The sequence below is a fragment of the Ambystoma mexicanum genome, chromosome 10 (genome assembly GCF_040938575.1).
Source record: "Ambystoma mexicanum isolate Mex_15411 chromosome 10, UKY_AmexF1_1, whole genome shotgun sequence".
Classification (NCBI taxonomy): domain Eukaryota; kingdom Metazoa; phylum Chordata; class Amphibia; order Caudata; family Ambystomatidae; genus Ambystoma; species Ambystoma mexicanum.
This window is the reverse complement of record NC_090932.1, coordinates 864,418,315-864,436,014: the sequence shown is the minus strand read 5'-3', so window position 1 is coordinate 864,436,014 and position 17,700 is coordinate 864,418,315. Positions and strand designations below refer to the sequence as shown.

The 17,700-nt window shown below is 48.2% G+C and overlaps 1 protein-coding gene across 1 annotated transcript in view; it reads left to right on the top strand.

Moving 5' to 3' along the window:
• The first annotated feature begins 3,867 nt into the window (after positions 1–3,867).
• The window catches only part of LOC138491815 (platelet glycoprotein Ib alpha chain-like), a 36,088-nt gene continuing 22,255 nt past the window's right edge, over positions 3,868–17,700 (top strand). Inside the window, exon 1 of the mRNA XM_069618567.1 lies at positions 3,868–4,061. The gene's annotated coding sequence lies outside the window, so the exon portion shown is untranslated. The remainder of the gene's footprint in view (positions 4,062–17,700) is intronic.

Here is a 17,700-nt window from a genome sequence, read left to right as displayed (position 1 = left end):
GATTAGGTGCACATATGTGTGTATGTGTGCATGTGTTATGTATGCGCGCGTGTGTGTGTGTGTGTGTGTAGGTGCATGCGTGTGAATACAATATTTATGTATATGTGTTTGACTGTGGCTCCTTGTGGTGGGCTCAAAGGCAGGGAGCTGGTTAAGCAGTGTAGGGGTGGTGCCAGAAATGTGTTCTTTAATGGCATTCCTGCAATATTGTGGGCACTAATGGTAACACGGTATGTTCCAGGGCAGTGCAGGCATATATTGCCTGCATGGAAATGTCTTCTTAAAGTGGCAATAGGGGAATTGTTAAGCATAGCCAAATAAGTGTGTTTTTACAGTGCAATACTGGCATAAAGCAGAAGAGCAAACCTATCAATGCCTTACTGCAGGGGTAATACTGGCATTACTTGGCACAGAAAACGTGAGTGTATTCTTGGAGTAGCAACACTGACATCTATGCAAAAATGAATCCAGGTGGGAACCCAGACTCTTTTTGTCTAGACTACAATGCCATTGGAATGCAAATGATAGCCAAATTAGGACAAAGAGACTCAGACTCAGCTTTATTAAACACCCTTCACTTTCTATCTGTACGACTCCAATACATTTTCAAACCACTGTGACGAGCACAAAACCTTCCCTGAACAAGGACTCTCATTCCTTATGGTCAAACTCATTCACTATTCTACAAATTGCTCTCTTCCATCACAGAGTGCCTTGCTGTTAAAGCTCTGCACCTTCCACAGACATAGAGTGGGAAGCACAACATTCACAATGCAGACCATCAGGCTTTGTAAAAAACTTCAAGTGCCACTAAAACAATCGGTGATCACTTTGTCTTTAGGAAACAATTCAAAACACACCTTTTCAAAAGTGCCTCTGCCTACATATAAAAGTGCTAAACTGTGACTGGTCTCTTCAGTGCAGATAATCCAATAATATAATATAACATTGCATAACTTATATTGCCACAGGCATCATGAAGCTGCCTTATTGCAATGGCACAATATTGACATGAGTGGGCAGAGATAACATGAATGCATTCGTACAGTGGCAATACTGGCATACACTGCTGCAGCCAGCGTGCAAATGTTTTCTCACAATAGCAATATTGGAGTTATTAGGCACAGCCAACACATGTTTTTCCACACAGGAGCCAAACTAGCATGTATTAGAACAGAGGGCATGAACCCATCTTCTTACAATGACAATATTGCCATTATTGGGCATACACAGCATGAGTCTGTTCTTACAGTGGTAATACTGCCATATATAGGTGCAACCAGCTTAAGAGTATTTTTGTACAGTTACAATAATGCCATTATTGAACACAGCTAACAAGAGTGTGTTCTTACAGTGGCAATACTGGTATGTATTGGCCCACACAGCATGAATGTATCTTCTTACAATGGTAATATTGGCATTCTCGGGCAAAGCCATCATGAGTTTTCTTTTACAGTGACAATGCGACCATTCATGTGTGCAGCCAGTTCAAAACCATTTTCTTACAGTGGCAATATTGCCATTATTAGGCACAGCCAGACTACATGTATTCCTTCAGACTAGCATTTATAGGTACAGCCAGCATGAAAACATCATCCTGCATTAGCAATATTGGCATTTTTGGGAGCAGCCAACAAGAGTGTGTTCTTGAAGTGGCAATACTGCCAAATGTTGTCCCAATCAGCATGAAAGCATTCTCTTATAGAGACAGAAGTGCCATTAGTTGGCGCAGCCAATATGAGTGTCTTCTTATAGTCGCAATATTGGCATATATAGTTACAGCCCACATGAACAAATGTTCTTACAGTGGCATTATTGGCATTATCAGTCAGAGCCAATAAGAGTGTGCTCTTACAGTGGCAGTATTGGCTTACATTGGCACAGCCAGCATGAAAATATTTTCTTATTGTGGCAGTACTGCCATTATTAGGCACAGCTATCATGAGACTGTTCTTAAAGTGACAATACTGGTATATAATTGCACAGTCAGCATGGCAAAACCTCACAGTGGCTATAATGGCTTTGGTGGACATAACAAACATGACTATGTTGTTACATTGGCAATAATGTCATGTACTGGCCAGAGAGTGTGAACACATCTTGCAAGGTGATATTTGCATTATTAGGCACATCCAACATGAGTTTGTTCTTACAGTGGCAATTCTGGCATATTTTAGCATAGCCAGCATGAAAACATCTTCTCACAGGGGCAATATGTATGGCGTGCATTTCATTGGCTTCATGTGATGGAACGACTAGCCTTTTGAGCGGCCACTATTGCTCATAAATGTCTGTATGACCTAAGACCTGCGTACTTGAAGTCTACACTATCCGTTAAACATTGTGTGCGGTCATTATGGTCAAACAATGCATGCCTAGTAGATGCTCCGAGAGTTAATCTTGAAAGATCAAGCAGATTGGCTTTTGATTCCACTGCCCCGAGATTGTGGAATGATCTTCCTCCCGACCTGTGGGCAACACCTTCATTGCCGATTTTCAAAAGAGTATTTAAGACTCTTTTCTTCAAATGGGTTTGTTGGTTTACCATACTGACTATGATTTGGACTGTTTCTTGGATTGTTCATGCATTGGTGGCTGCTTTTTTGTCTATGCTGGTTCCCCTAGATCGCATTTGTTCGTCTTTCATCTGCTTGTGTTGTTTTGTTTTTCTTTGTATGTGGGTATATTATCTGTGTGCCTCTATGCCTAAGAGTTGTAGGCATGGTATACATGAATCAATCAATAAATACATGTTTACATTGTCAGGCAAAGCCAACAAAAATGTCTTCCTACAGGGATGGTCCTGGCTTTTATTGGCCCAGCCAGTATGTAAACATCATATCATGGAGTGTGTTCTTACTTTGGCGATACTGACAAATATTGGTGCAAACATCTTATGGGATTTCTGGCATTAATGCGCATAGCCAACATGAGTGTGCTGTTACAGTTACAAGGCGGGCATGTATTGGCCCAGAAAGTGCAGATAAATCTTACAGTGCCAATATTGCCACTAAATGACACAGTCAACACAAGTGTGTTCATGCAGTGCCAATACTTGCATATATTGGCACAATATGAACATCCCTTCTTGCTGTGGAATGTTGGAATCATTGATGCAGTCGAAAATAGTGTGTTCTGACAGTAAAGTCCTATGTCTTCCAGCAGAGTAATTAGGAAAGCATCTTCTTACAGTGAAAATATTGCTATTGTTTGGCACAGCCAACATGAGTGTCTTCTTATAGTGACTATACTGGCATACACAGGCATATATAGGCGCAGCCAGCATGACCATTTCTTTTTGCAGAGGCAATGTTGGCACTATCTCTATTATAAACTAATATATCAACATTATTTTTATTACAAAGACTAGTCATACTATAATTATCCATTGCTTCAAATGATTATCATTTTACAATTAAATAACTCCCCATCAGATACGAACGTGTTTCTGCTGGTTCCAGTTGGAGTCTATTTTTATTATTTATTTGATATTTTATATTGCAGAAGCTACTGGACAGCTATGCAGAAAATTCCAGTTGATTCTGGTTACAGCGTGGAACTGTGGCGACTAATAGTTCCAGTTTCTTTTTTCTGCTGTTACACATCCTAAAACTCAAACCCTGCAATTGGATCCAGAAGACATGATTTGCAACCAGTAAACAAAATGTTGTGCAGGGTTGCCGATATTGCTGGAAATGTTTGAATTTGTAAATATGAGGTGACGCTTTCATAGACAGTTTATCTGTGGTAAGCAGGCGTGTTTCACGGCAGAGGGCAGCTGAAGATAAAGACCTGAAGAGGTGGCCTGTGCAATGGCATTGAGCCATCCATCTTTTGACGTGTTACACTTCCTGGTGTATGCAGCAAGTGAACCTTCCCAAAAACACTGCACCGTAGTTCTCCGGTATTGGTGACGCGTGGCGTTATAACTCCATTTAGCTTACAACTAGAGCACGCTCCAAGCAGACCCCTAATCTGCACTGACCCCAGTGGCCCAGGAAACGAACGCTCTCTGCATTTCTTAGAGATGAAAATGGTGGCGTTTGTGTGACTCACACAAGGTAAGACGTGTTCTGCTGTGACCGGCGGTGTTTTCCTTTCAGACCCTGTTTTCATGATGTGCCGATTTTGCTTCTAAAATAAGAGAAGTGTTGTCAAACATATACACAGTCAGACGGGTTTCTTTTGCTAAATCAGGGTTCCTTTCTTAAAAGTTTTTTTTTTCTGCGGGTTAAACTTGTGATTTGCTTGTCCCGAACCTACATGTAATCCTTGCTGTAAAACAAGAAAATGCAATTAGGTATTTTTGTTGCTCGAAGCGTTCTGGCCGTTCCTGCTGAGTACACTCGCACTTGCACCTGCTGGCGATGTTTCCATTTCCTTTGTGTGTACTGGTCTGTCATACATTGTGATAACAATGAGAGATTAAATGCGTGACACATGAAACCTTGTTTAGAGATATTGGGGGTCATTACGACCTGGGCGGTAAGGGATACCGGGCACCGGTAAGGAAACCGGTGCCGGTAATCCCTTACCACCCTATTCCAAGGTCCCTTGGCGGGGACCGTAAAGAACGTGTGGTCTGACCACACGTCCCTTACGGGTCCCGCTAAGGGACCAGGGCGCTAATAACGGGCTTACAAATCGCGAGCCCGTTATTAGCGCCCTCCCCATTCCCTTTGGAATGGTCAGTTCAATGGCGACTTACCGGTCCCGCCAGGGTCGGACTACACCGGTAAGTCCCCATTGAACGAGACCAGACACGGCACGGTATGGGAGGCAGCCATGGAGCTATAAGCTCCATAGCTACCACCCATCTCGTAATGAGGCCCATTCTGTTTATCAAAAGCAGTGGGCACAGGAAAGACAATTATATTAGGGTCTGTGACAAAGTTCCCCGCCTATCTGTGGGGACACTAGCTGGGGTGCTAAGACAGGCTAGGTGCCACCACCCGCAGCGTGAGGCTAGGCCAGTTGCCAGTTTATTGGGAGATCATCTGGTCCACACCACCATGTCTCAGCTCTGTGGCAGAGGACTGCCACATGAACTGTTCCCATGACGAGCCCGGTAAGGGATGCCCCAGGGTGTATTGGGAAGAGCTGTTCTGTTACTCGCTGCCATGGCTGCAACACTAACACTGCACTCTGATCGGCCGGTGGGGAAGAGAAGCACACGGGTCTCCCTGTAAACGCAGGGAGGTCGCAGTCCAGGTTTGGAGCATGCCGGAACCCAAAGCAGTCTGGCAGTGGAGCGCTGTGTGAGGACCGGCTGTCGGCACCGCCCGGTCCACACCTAAGTTCCAAGATGTAAAACAAGCATGGGCGTAATTTTAGGGGGCGTACACTTGGTCCCCCAACTTCTGTGGCACACCATTTTGTCCCACTCATTTGGAAGGACCCTCTTTCTTTTAATTGTCATGCCCCTCCCCCCACCCCACCCGAACTTTTTTAACAAGGTTTCTCCGCGGCAAACACACACTATAATAGATCGGTATGCATTATGCAGCTATCTCACAGGCTTCTGGCTTTCCACAACCAACTAACCATTATTTGATTTTTTTTATTTATGCGCCGCAGCCAGCAGGTATCGGCGGTGCAACAATTAGACAAAGACACCATACAGAAAACAGGACAACGACCTTAGTGAACCTGCAACAATGGCAAACCTAGTAACCCCTGCATTTGTCCATTTATACCCATAGCCAATAAGCCAAACTTTGTTCATCCCTCTGTTTCTTTTTCTTTTCCCATTAAGAAAATTAGCTGGAATGAGACAGAAGTTTTGTAAAATGGCAAACTTGGCCGCAGTTTTATTTTCACAACAAAAGAATCACTGTACACATTTAGTGAAATTCAGTCTGTAAGTGTGGCATTTGCTCTGTGTCCAATCCACGTGCTTCCCCCCTATTCCTTTGCATAAAATCCATAGTAGGCCCAACTCTCCCAGCCCTTTGTGCCTGAGCCTACCCTGCCCCTGCAGGTGTCCGTGGGCGAGGAGAGCGCAGTTTCCTTTGGGGGAAGCTGAGCCCTTGTTGTTACCACCAGACGCCTCTGCCGCTAGGCTCCCAAGAGGCGCTGGTCCGAGAAGACAAAGGGCCTCATTACACGGAAGGCGGTGGTCCAGGGTGCTATAAGCATCCTGGACCATGCCGGTAAAATACCGGCACCGCCTTGGCGGAAAGGGGATTTACCGCCCCATTCCAAGGTTGGAGGGGCGGTAAATCCCCTTTCCGCCAATGCCCTTCCCCATTCCCATTTCTGCCCCATAGGGCTCTATGGGACTGGGGAAGGCGCTAAATACGGCACCGCAATTTTACGGTGCCGTAATTAGCTCCGAGGTCCCTTAGCGGGTTGGTATTTAACGCCTGCAAAAAGCAGGCGTTAAAACTCCAACCCGCTAAGGGACCTCGTAGTACGGCGGTAAGGGTTAACGGTCACCGTTGCCATTAACGGTGACCGTTAACCCTTACCGCCGTCCGTGTAATGAGGCCCAAAGACCCTTCCGGCTTCCTCCTGGCTCATTCAGAGTCTGTCTTTTGTGTTTGGTCGCCCAAACACCGCCATATTCCAGACTGTCCATCCTGCGACAGCGACAACCAGGTATATTGTCTTCCTTCTGTTCCTCTGTGGGGTGGGTGGGAGTAAAACAAAATCCTTCTCTCCGATCGGCGGGGCGGGCGTCCAACTGCAGGTGCTGGATGCTTCCTGCTGGAGGACGCCCTCTCGTTATAAAAGGGCTTACCCCGCCCCTTCCCTTTGTTTGCCCTTCGCAGGCTTTTGGTTGTATTTGGTGCCGTTCTGCGTCCTCGCCCTCCCCTTACCCAGGAGGAGGGGAGAAGTGGTAGAGGAGGCCCATGCAGGTGTTACCGGGCCGCCTCCTCCATTTTCTCATTGTTTTTCCCGGCGGCAGCTTCATTTCACTCGCAGAAGGGCTTAGAATAGCCACACGCCTCTTAGTTTGGAGGCAGTTGTTAGGAGTTGGTGAGAGAAGCGTGTAAGGCTTTGGCAGACAGGTGACAAAAGGTTGGCTGCAGAAAGGGGAAATGGGAGGAGAGAGCACAAGGAGAGCACAAGGAAGATTGTTGCAATGAATCTCGAGGAGGTTGGTTGAGGTTGTGAGGAGGAGGTGAGGAGGAGGTTGGCAGGAGCTGCAAGGAGTCTGGTGGAAAGAACAGCGGAGAAGACAGTGCCGGATTCATGAAGAGAGGCTTTTGCGGCATTGGGAGAAGGGAGAAGGGGTGAGCATGGAAGAGGAGACTGCTTGGGAAATCAGGAGGAAGGAACATTTTGACCACATTCCAGGTGGAAATGGCACGTGAGTTCCCTCTACTTTCTCTGATGTACAAATCCAGGAATGGGGAAAATATTTCAGCAGACTGCCGAGCCAGCCACACTATTATCCCTGTATTATCATTATTATATTATTAGTGTATAACCTAATTCTTCTTACAAATGTTCTGAACTAGTACTTGTGTTTGTGTGAGTGGTGGGCCTACTAAGGCTCTATCGAGCACAGTACGCCTACTGGCTGAGACCCCTCTGGCTGATTTCACGCAGCATTGGCCCATATTTCTTTCCAAACATCTTTATTGTGCAAGTTGAAGATGCATAAATAAATGCACAACGCAAAGGAATGTGTATCTGCAAGGTGCAGAAGCGCACAGAACATGCACACAGTAAAAGCAAGCAACCTATGCAGTGGAACGCATGTAAATCAACACAATCGTGCAGGCAAGAGTGAACAGTCCCTACAAACAAGATACAAAAATGTACAGACACCACTACACACAAAACCACAGCAAATGATTAAAAGATGGAGCCTGGAGAGTGGGTCAAGATGTTGACGCCGTAATACCATAGCCCACCTTACCTCATCCCAAAAGGTATGTGATGTGAGCTGCGCGCCACCAAATAGCAGGAGGTTGGGGCAGTGACATCACTGGAAATCAGTATTGGGGGGTGGGGAGGGAGCAAACCGGTGGGACACAAGTACAACATGCTGGGGCGGGGAGGTGGCACATCAAATAAGGGTCGACAGGCCAAACTGGTATAAGTAGAACTATATATGACCAAACTGGTTAAAAATTATGTGTCATGTTCAGAGTAGTTAAAAAAGGTAGCAGGCGTTCCTCTCCAGAAAGAATATGGCATGATAACTTGTTCTGAGATGAGAGTTTGCAGCTCACGCTTTTTGCTCACTGTACCTTTCACAGATGGGAAATATCCATTTGCATATCAGTCTCTGTCACGCCCACATGGGCAGTCCAGCACCGAAATGCTATGGCAATTCCTGTCTGAACAAGAGTACCAACAGCAACCCCATACACGTGTTTCATTCAGCCTTGTTGGGCCTCATCAGTGAGGTGAAGCTGTGCCTCTCTGAGCACAGTGAGCACGGAGTCCATGTCTGGTTGCCCCCAGGTAACTCATGGTGCCCAACCCCAAGTTCCTTGCAAATATTTCAAAAAAGGTAGCAGCCGCTCCTCTCGAGAAAGACCATGGCATGATAACCTGTTCTGAGAGGAGAGTTTGCAGCTCATGCTTTTTACTCACTGTACCTTTCACAGATGGGAAATACACATTTGCAAATCAGTCTTTGTCCCACCCACATGGGCAGTCCTATCATGACGCTTGCCCCTGGCCCTCACTGGCAAGTCAGCCTTCCAGTTAGGGCCAGGTCAAAGGCTTTAAAACCTCATCCAAAACTCTCTTGGAGTCAATCCTTGCGCCTTTGGCGCCAGGCTCATAACATCATGAAGACCAACATTAGAATGGGACTATTTACTTGGGACTTTTTAACTTGGGGGGGTTCAGCCAACATGGAGGCACACACATAGCTCAGTTACAAGGAACTGAGCTATGCGGGCTAGTCTTTTGGGTGTGGCAGGCCTGGGACTATTTTACCTGGACTACTTTACCTGAGACTATTTAAACCGCACTCAAACAGCAGAACATGCTTTGTGTTATTCTGCTGTGGGCAGCGTAACGCTCACTGGCCCTCATTACGACCCTGGCGGAAAGTAACTGACCTGACCGCCATAGCGTAAATAGCGTTTCCGCCATTGCACGACGGAGTAAAGTGCGGCTAATTCTGACCCATCGGGCACGAGCACTACGCCATGGCGGAAGTGCAAAGTCTGCGATGGCGGAAATGTCCCCAAAACGCCCCTCACCGCCGTCGTACGGCGCCCTAGGTGCAATTCCGCCACCCATCATAGCGGTCACCGTAATGAGCGGCAATCGGAAAATACGGTGACCGTAAATATACGGAAACGGAAGCAAAAACATGGTCCCGGAACGGGAAACAGCACGCCGTACACCTATAAAATCAGAATTCCCACACAACCATTAAAAATACTACCCTGAGACACATCCCAACCCGTCATCCACCCTAGTGAAAACAATAACAATGGGAAAAGTAGCGAAAAAAGTGTGCGACCGCAAGCGGCAGGTCCACTTCTCCCGTGAGGAACTCACCGTGCTCACAGAGACCCTCCAGGAGAATGCTGCCGTCGTCTTCTCGACGCAAATGACCAGGACGGCACTTGCGAACAAGAAGGCCATATGGGCCCTGGTGGCACAGCGGGTAAGTGCGGTGGGGACCGCACCCCGCAACCCACAGCAATGCAGAAAGCGATGGGACGACTTGCGGATACGCGTACGGAGCATACTATCCGCCAACCGTAACATTGCCACAGCTACCGGGGGAGGATCGGAATCACCCATCAAGTTGACCCCCTGGGAAGAAATCTGTGCCTCCACCATTGGAATGGAGACTATAGAGGGAGTCGGAGGGATGGAGAAAGGAGTGCAGACATCCGAAGAATCAGGTAGGTGTCCCAAATAAAACAATGCTAAATCCACAATGTCCAATCATGTGAAGTACCATGTGTCCACATAGTGCAACAGAAACACATGTCCAGGAGAACGTCCACATACATTGGCCTCATAGCGCACATTAAAAGTCAAATTAAATAAATAAATAATTAAAATTCCTAAAAACACCCTCTACACGTGCAGCAGGCACCCCCTAACTGCAGGCTGCAAAACAACTGCATCCTCAATCCACACAAAAATGAAACCACCTCCAAGGCCCTGACCCAAATCACCCTCAGGTACCACCCCAATGCATGTGATACATTGCCATTCCAATTTCCACAGACCCATTAATAACGCTCGCCCTCCTTTACTCCACCACAGGGTCCAATTCAAACGACGAGCTCCAGGACACCCCTACCAGCACACCTGCAAAGAGGGCCAAGACCAACGGCCAAAGACCCTCCACCTCAGCTGCACGGATCAAGACACGGCAGCAGCACAAATCAAGTGGCAGCACACAGGAGGGGACTTCAACAGGCACCCCAGCAGCCAGCATGCCCACAACAGCACCACCACAGGTCCCCCCAATGGATGCCACAGAAGGCACTGCTTCTGGTGGCAGCAGCACCATAGGTGACACTGCATTAATGGCAGCATGCTCCGACACAGAAAACGGTGATGTCGATGTAGAATCCATCCATGACCTGTCTCAATCCCCCTGTTTGTTTCATCCCGTACACCATGAGGATACCACGCAGGGGCACCCACAAGACGACGACTGGCCATCCCCCACATACCTGTGTCAAGGCAACATGAGGTGATCAGCCCCTCTGTGACACCACCGCAAATGGCCATGGCCCAGCAGAGGCAACAGTCCCTCGACCAGGTGATCGTGCAACAGCAGCAACTGGCCACGCTCCTCAAGGACCATGCTGATGAATGTGGGGGTACTAAGGCAGCCATAGAAACATGTACTGAGACACTAAGGGCACAAATGGAGAGAAGCACCGAGAGCCTGAGAGTACAAATGGAGAGAAGCACCGAGAGCCTGAGAGTACAAATGGAGAGAAGCACCGAGAGCCTGAGGGGGAACTGCATGCGACGTCCAAAGACGTATGTGCTGAACTTGCCGCTGTGCGCCGTGTGCTCACTGAGCTCTCACAAACCCTTAGGGACAAGCATGGACGTGAGCAGGCAGAGACATCATCCGTTGCAAGTTCCGTCCAGGGCAGCCCCCAACGTAGATCTGGGAGGAACCTGCGCTCCACAGGCAGGGGTGCCCCTGATACCCGGAGAGGGGGCTTGCAATAGCGTCTGCCCACTGACAATGAGCATCTTTGGACACTGGTGTTCGGGGGGGAGGTAGGAGGGTGGAGGGGTGTGTTGGGCTTACTTGGGTGGCGGGTCAATGGGGTGTGTAACATAATTTCACATATGCTATAAACATTTCACAATCATCCAATGAGATGTGTGGACATTGATCTTTGTGTACGAGGCCATTATAGGCGTACAGTCCATATTGTGCATGTTCCAGACACACACAGTGCCACAAGTCCCGTGTCCATGTATCAGCCACCAGGCGTGAGTGCTAGAAGCATGAATCTATGATAATCTGACGAATTTCACGGCCCTCCTGTGCCTCGCGGACTCCTTGAGGTGCTGCCACATCCCCACCCTCATCATGACCATATTCAGGTGCTTGCAGTTCTGCGTCAGGGGGCATGGGCACATTTCTACGTACGCACATGTTGTGTAGCATGACACATGCCATGACCATCTTTGCAACCTTCTCATGGCGGTACAGGAGTGCCCCGCCAGACCTGCTGAGGCAGCGGAAACGAGCCTTCAGTAGGCCGAATGCCTGTTCTATGACTACACGGGTACGTGAGTGGGCATGGTTGTAGTCCTCCTCATGCTGGTTCTGTGGGTTCCGGAGTGGTGTAAGGAGCCATCTCTTCAGTGGATACCCGGCATCACCTGTATGTGGACAATAAAGGATGTTTGTGGAATGACATTGCTACGTACGCACCCCCCCCCTTCCTGCCAGGTCATTGCCGCATCACATACCCCACATTATCATGCATGAAATGAGACTCACCGAGTAGCCAGGATCTGTTCCCTGCGTGTCGCTCCATGTAGCGTGGTATTGTAGAGTTCCGCAAGACCATAGAATCATGGGTTGATCCAGGAAATCGGGCACAACAATGTGTAATGATCCTGTTGGAGTCACACACCATTTGTACATTAAGAGAATGATATTGTTTTCGGTTGCGGTACTGGGCCTCCATGGCATGTGGGACAACCAATTCCGCATGGGTGCAGTCGATGGCACCAATGCAACCCGGTATGCCGGCAAGTGCATGGAATCCCACTTTTGTGTTCGTAATTTCCTGCTCCGAGCGTGGTAGAGAGATGTAGTCGTCTGCGTGCTTCAGGAGGGCATCGAGCACTTGCAATAGTGTCCGTGACAACAGTGGCTGTGAAATGCCATGCAACTGTCCGACTGTGTGCTGGTAGGTGCCTGTGGCCAGGAAGTGGAGTACAGACACCACCTTCAGTAGGGGTGGGATGGCGGTTGAGCTATCTATCATGCTGACAAGGTCAGCATGTGTCATGTCCACAATGGCGGTTATGGTGTCCCGGTCCAAACGGTAGAGGGTGTGGATCTGCTCATCAGTGAGGTTGAACGGATGTGCTCGGAGGCGTGGGATTGCGGGCTGCCTGCGTGGTGGTAGTGGCTGTGCTGGTGGGCCTTGCTGGCCCTGCCTTGCCCTCCTCCTCCTGCGTCTCCTCTGTGCGGCCGGTTGTTGTAGTAGTTGGTGTTCGTCTTCTTCTTGAAGTTGGAGTACTTGCAGTGCTATCAGGTCCCCCAGGGCCAACATCGCTAGTCCTGCCGGTAGCATTTTGGAGTGGGTGTGGTTGTGGGAGGGGGTTGGGTGTGCAATTTATGTGTTTTCAAGCTGTATAGCCTCCACCTGTGGTGATTCTTTCCACCTGTGCAAGCTGCAATCCCCTTTCGGCGAGCACGTCCCGCACACAACGCTGCAATTCGACGCATGGCATCTTGCTATTACAATCATGTATTTCATCCCGATGGCAGTGAAATATTGATTCATATGTTCATTCTGCTATGGTCCCATTGTTTCACATACTATCTGTGCAGTCGCGAACAAACTTGTGAAGGGTCAGTGGAATGTAGTACTCGATTAACGGTGGACCCTCATGCAGCACTGTACCGCGGTTCACCGACGGGCAGGGCGTCCCATTTGTGAGTGAAGCCAGTTGCCATTTTCACACACTGCCGCACTACATGGATGGATTTGTGATTTCAAGCGGTCACAGATGCCTTTTCGACGTGATGTTGCAAATGAGGAATTCGAAGGACAGCGCTTTCGGTTTCCAGCTAGCGGCGAGGAGACGCCCACAGGTCTGACTGCAGATATAAAGTTCTATTGTTTAATGTCCTTGGGACAGGGGCCATGGCGAGAATGCAATGATTGATATGAATAGTATGGGATGCGCAATAGCGTAGTGGACGATAAGGCAGGACGTTCCCAAATACATGTTACTTCACAACACTAGAATTCCGGGCTGGAGCACAGTGGATTTTGCAGACTGCATTACGCACAGACTCAATGGAAATTTCACATGTTATGTGAGTAAATAATCAGGCGTTTTCATACCGGGATGAGGGAATGATGTATGGATGCATGGACAGATGATTTAATAGAGAGTTTGCCATGTACATGGCTTTTTGGAATCTATCCACTTCCCCTGCGCTATGTGATGCAGGGCTGCCATAGTGGGACCATCGTCTATCTGCCCTTGACGAACCCTCCCTGTCTCGACGCGCCTTCAAACACTTGTGTCTATGCACGTCACTAATCCCATCTAATGGATTCTGTTTTAACAGACGCATGCACACAAACACTCGTTTGCAATAGTGTTTTCACCTCGATTTATATAGTTATGATTCGCAAGTGATTTTTGGGTGGGAATAATCCTTTTGAGTGGGCTAGCATGCATATGGCTGTGGATTTAGTGTGATCGTTGAAGTGAGTAATTCAAATGAAGTTCAGATGCCCATACTATTCTTTTTCATTTCATTTGGGTGACAGGTATCTCCTCCCCTTTTGCCGCTGCCATCTGTATGCCGCTCCTGCAGATGGCTTTTACTCCCGACACCTGCTGCTTCGTGTTAATCAGTGGAGCACCATTACGATCTTATGGGACGATCGCCAATGGCCCACATGCCCTTACGCAGTACTAGTGGCTAGGAGCAACATATCGACCTTTCAGCTGGACTAGTGCCTACCTAATGGGACGGCCCTGCGGTTCTAGGTGCTTCCATCTTGCCTTTTTGAACGTGAATGTAGCCCCTGTGTACCATGAAGGAACAGGGCGTCACACAAGAAGAAGCTGGTCATTTATTGCGGATGCAGCCCACAATAATGATATATATTTTGGAGTTCATGACCTAATAGCTGTATGGGCTTGGTGATTTTGTTGTGCATTAAATTTTGATTATGATATTGACCGTGTAGCGTTATTCTTTGCAAGTAATGTAGCATATTCCTATTTGTGGAGCGATGTATTGTGAGAAGATCTGCTTTGGGTTCCGGCTTCTGAGTATAGTTGCGTGGTACTGTACTGGGCGCGTTTGCCTACGAAGCCCAGTAAGGTCAGGGATAGGGGCTGCCATTATGACTGTTTTAATGATGTCATGCTCATGGGCGGGGGATTAGCTTTTGTGTAATAGATGCCGGTCAGCCAGGTGGATTGGTGGAATGATGTGATTATCAGAATATGGCTGGTCACAGGTGCCTGTGTTTGCGTGCGTTTCTTGGAGGGAGACTGAGGTCATGTCCATTGGAATAGCTTCTGTATTCGTGCCATCTGTGCCCTGCAGCTCCCATTGGCCCCTCTTGAGATGAGCCTGGCTGCTCAGTCACTCTGCCAACTTGCGTGGTACATGCTTATGCTGATGGTTGGTTTGTTTACTGGCAGGAGTACAGGGCTGGTGCAGTCTCACTCAGGATACTGCTTTGAATGTTGTCTTACACTGGTGTCAAGCGATGGGGGGCCTGTTTTTGTTTGTCTCATATTTCAGTTCATGTTGCTGTACTTGAACCTTCACATGCCTGTGCTGCATCAGTACGGCAATGGTGCCATGGCAAATATGGATGGCCACTCACAAGGCACTTGGAGCCCCTACATTCATTTGTTCGTTGGCATGCATGGGTGACTTGTACATTTCACTGGTTGCATTGTGTGACTTCATTGCACCTACGAGGAGTTGTGCAATGTGGCCAGGGAGTGGTGTACAGGCACTCAGTAGGGCCTTTTACGGTTGGTTCGCGATGCCGTACTTCTCACCATGGCGGAATGGTACTTTCCGCCATGCTTGATGGCGTTAGGTAAATGTCCGCTAGGGTCAGAATTCGCGTACCGTTGCGCCATGGTGGTAATTACGGTTTCGCATGGCGCGCGTGCGCGTACTTGGTACAGTTAGCGTTGGCGTTCACTACGGTGTCGCTAATGGCATCGTACTTTACGGTGACGGGTCATAATCGCACCGAGCGCTATTCGATGGCGGTATTGCATTTCCGCCATCGTTTTTCGATTTCCGCCAGGGTCGTAATGAGGGCCACTGTGTCCAGTTCTTTGATGCCAGCTTACCTGAAACCAAGGACCTGCAGAGAGAGAAAGAACACTACGAAACTTACCTGGAACAGTATCATGACTTCAATCCATCGCTGACTTCAGTTCCACTCACCTGAAGGTACGAACTCCATGATCCGGCACCGCATGCATCCTGGAATACCATAACCTGGAAAGAGGAGAAAGAAAGACAGCATTAGTAAGCGTTTACTCACGTTTTCTCCCGAATGAAGAAAGCCACACAATTCTTACCTGGGTAGTCATCTCCTGGTCAGTGTCATTGCTGGAACATTACGGCGCTCAGTGAGGAACATTGCAACCTGCAAGAAGAGAAAAGACACAGGTTAGCAATATAAAAGGCGAAACAGCGCCACGCATCGCGCATTAATCACCGGACAGCATCGCGGACACCGTGCTTTCGCCTACCGGCCCATGCTCATCTTCAAACTGAATGACAACACCAAAATACATTTCCATACCTAAAAGGAAAGAAGCAAGACATTATTATTCGAACTAAGAGGAACATAAGAACTGCACATAAAGACTGTAAAGCAGCAAACCTACGGAGTCGCAGCAGGCCTGGATTCCCACAGGGGGGCTTGCACCAGTGAAGTAACTTGGTCACTGATCCCCCCCCCCACATCTACGTGCCCCTGCCACGAGGAGCAAGACGGAGAATCCACCTTTTACAATATTAAGGTGAGGAGAAGGCTCAAGGGGGAGGAAGGGGTTGAGGCAAAGGGAGGTGGGAAAACATAAGGACAATCTGGTATTGAATCCAGCTCTCCTATATTGCAGACACATCTTTAACCAGAGACCTTAACAAGGGACCGGGAGAGGGTTCCAGAGTGCAGATCATCCAACCAGGGCTGGGTGGCGTCCCCGTGGATTCCAGGTGAGCGTAACAGACCAGCACCGAAATGCTATGGAAATTCCTCTCTGAACAAGAGTACCAACAGCAACCCCATACACGTGTTTCAGCCTTGTTGGGCCTCATCAGTGAGGTGAAGCTGTGCCTCTCTGAGCAGAGTGAGCAGGGAGTCCACGTCTGGTTTCCCCCAGGTAACGCAGGGTAACCAACCCCAAGTTCCTTGCAAATATTTCAAAAAAGGTAGCAGGCGCTCCTTTCCAGAAAGAACATGGCATGATAACCTGTTCTGAGATGAGAGTTTGCAGCTCACGCTTTTTCTCACTGTACCTTTCACAGATGGGTAATATCCATTTGCATATCAGTCTTTGTCCCGCCCACATGGGCAGTCCAGCACCGAAATGCTATGGCAATTCCTCTCTGAACAAGAGTACCAACAGCAACCCCATACACGTGTTTCAGCATTGTTGGGCCTCATCAGTGAGGTGAAGCTGTGCCTCTCTGAGCACAGTGAGCAGGGAGTCCACGTCTGGTTGACCCCAGCTAACTCAGGGTGACCAACCCCAAGTTCCTTGCAAATATTTCAAAAATGGTAGCAGGTGCTCCTCTCCAGAAAGAACATGGCATAATAACATGTTCTGAGATGAGAGTTTGCAGCTCACGCTTTTTGCTCACTGTACCTTTCACAGATGGGCATATCCTGCTCCCTTCTGCTGTTGCTTACTACAGTCTGCCCACATCTCCCTCTTATCACCCCGCACTGCCTTCTTAGTAGGCTTCACCTCCTTTCCCTTGATGGCTCCATGCACACACTTGTTCCTATTGCCCATGGGTATTCGCAGTGATGGAGGGACCAGGTCAAATCAAATGGATCTTTAATGACATCCTAAATCCATTATGGCTAGCATCTTACTTTGAAATTCCTGAATTGGAATATGGTATTTCTTTTGTGTGCTCATATATAGGCAGGTCTGAATGCCAGGGGTGCCCGAGTTCACATAGGTGTTGACCTCTTCTTTTCTGCAAGGGTTTTGTCCAAAGACGTCTTCTGGGGTCCTCCTTAGTAACTTTGTCAACTCTTTGGTGATTCCTTGGGTAAAGACAGCAAAGAGGATATCCATGTTCTCCATTGGTGTCTTCCCAAAGGGCCATGTCCCTATTGTTGGTAGTTCCTCACAGTGGGTGTTGGAGATTGTACCATTTAGGATTCTGATACATGATGCCTTCCACAGAGATGTATTCTTCTGGGTCTCTGATTGATCACATCAGCCACTCATCCAAAACTGGCAATGAAAGTGGTTGGTTTTCCTGGTTGGGAGGGTTCAGGTGTTAAGAGTCCAGTAGGTGGATTT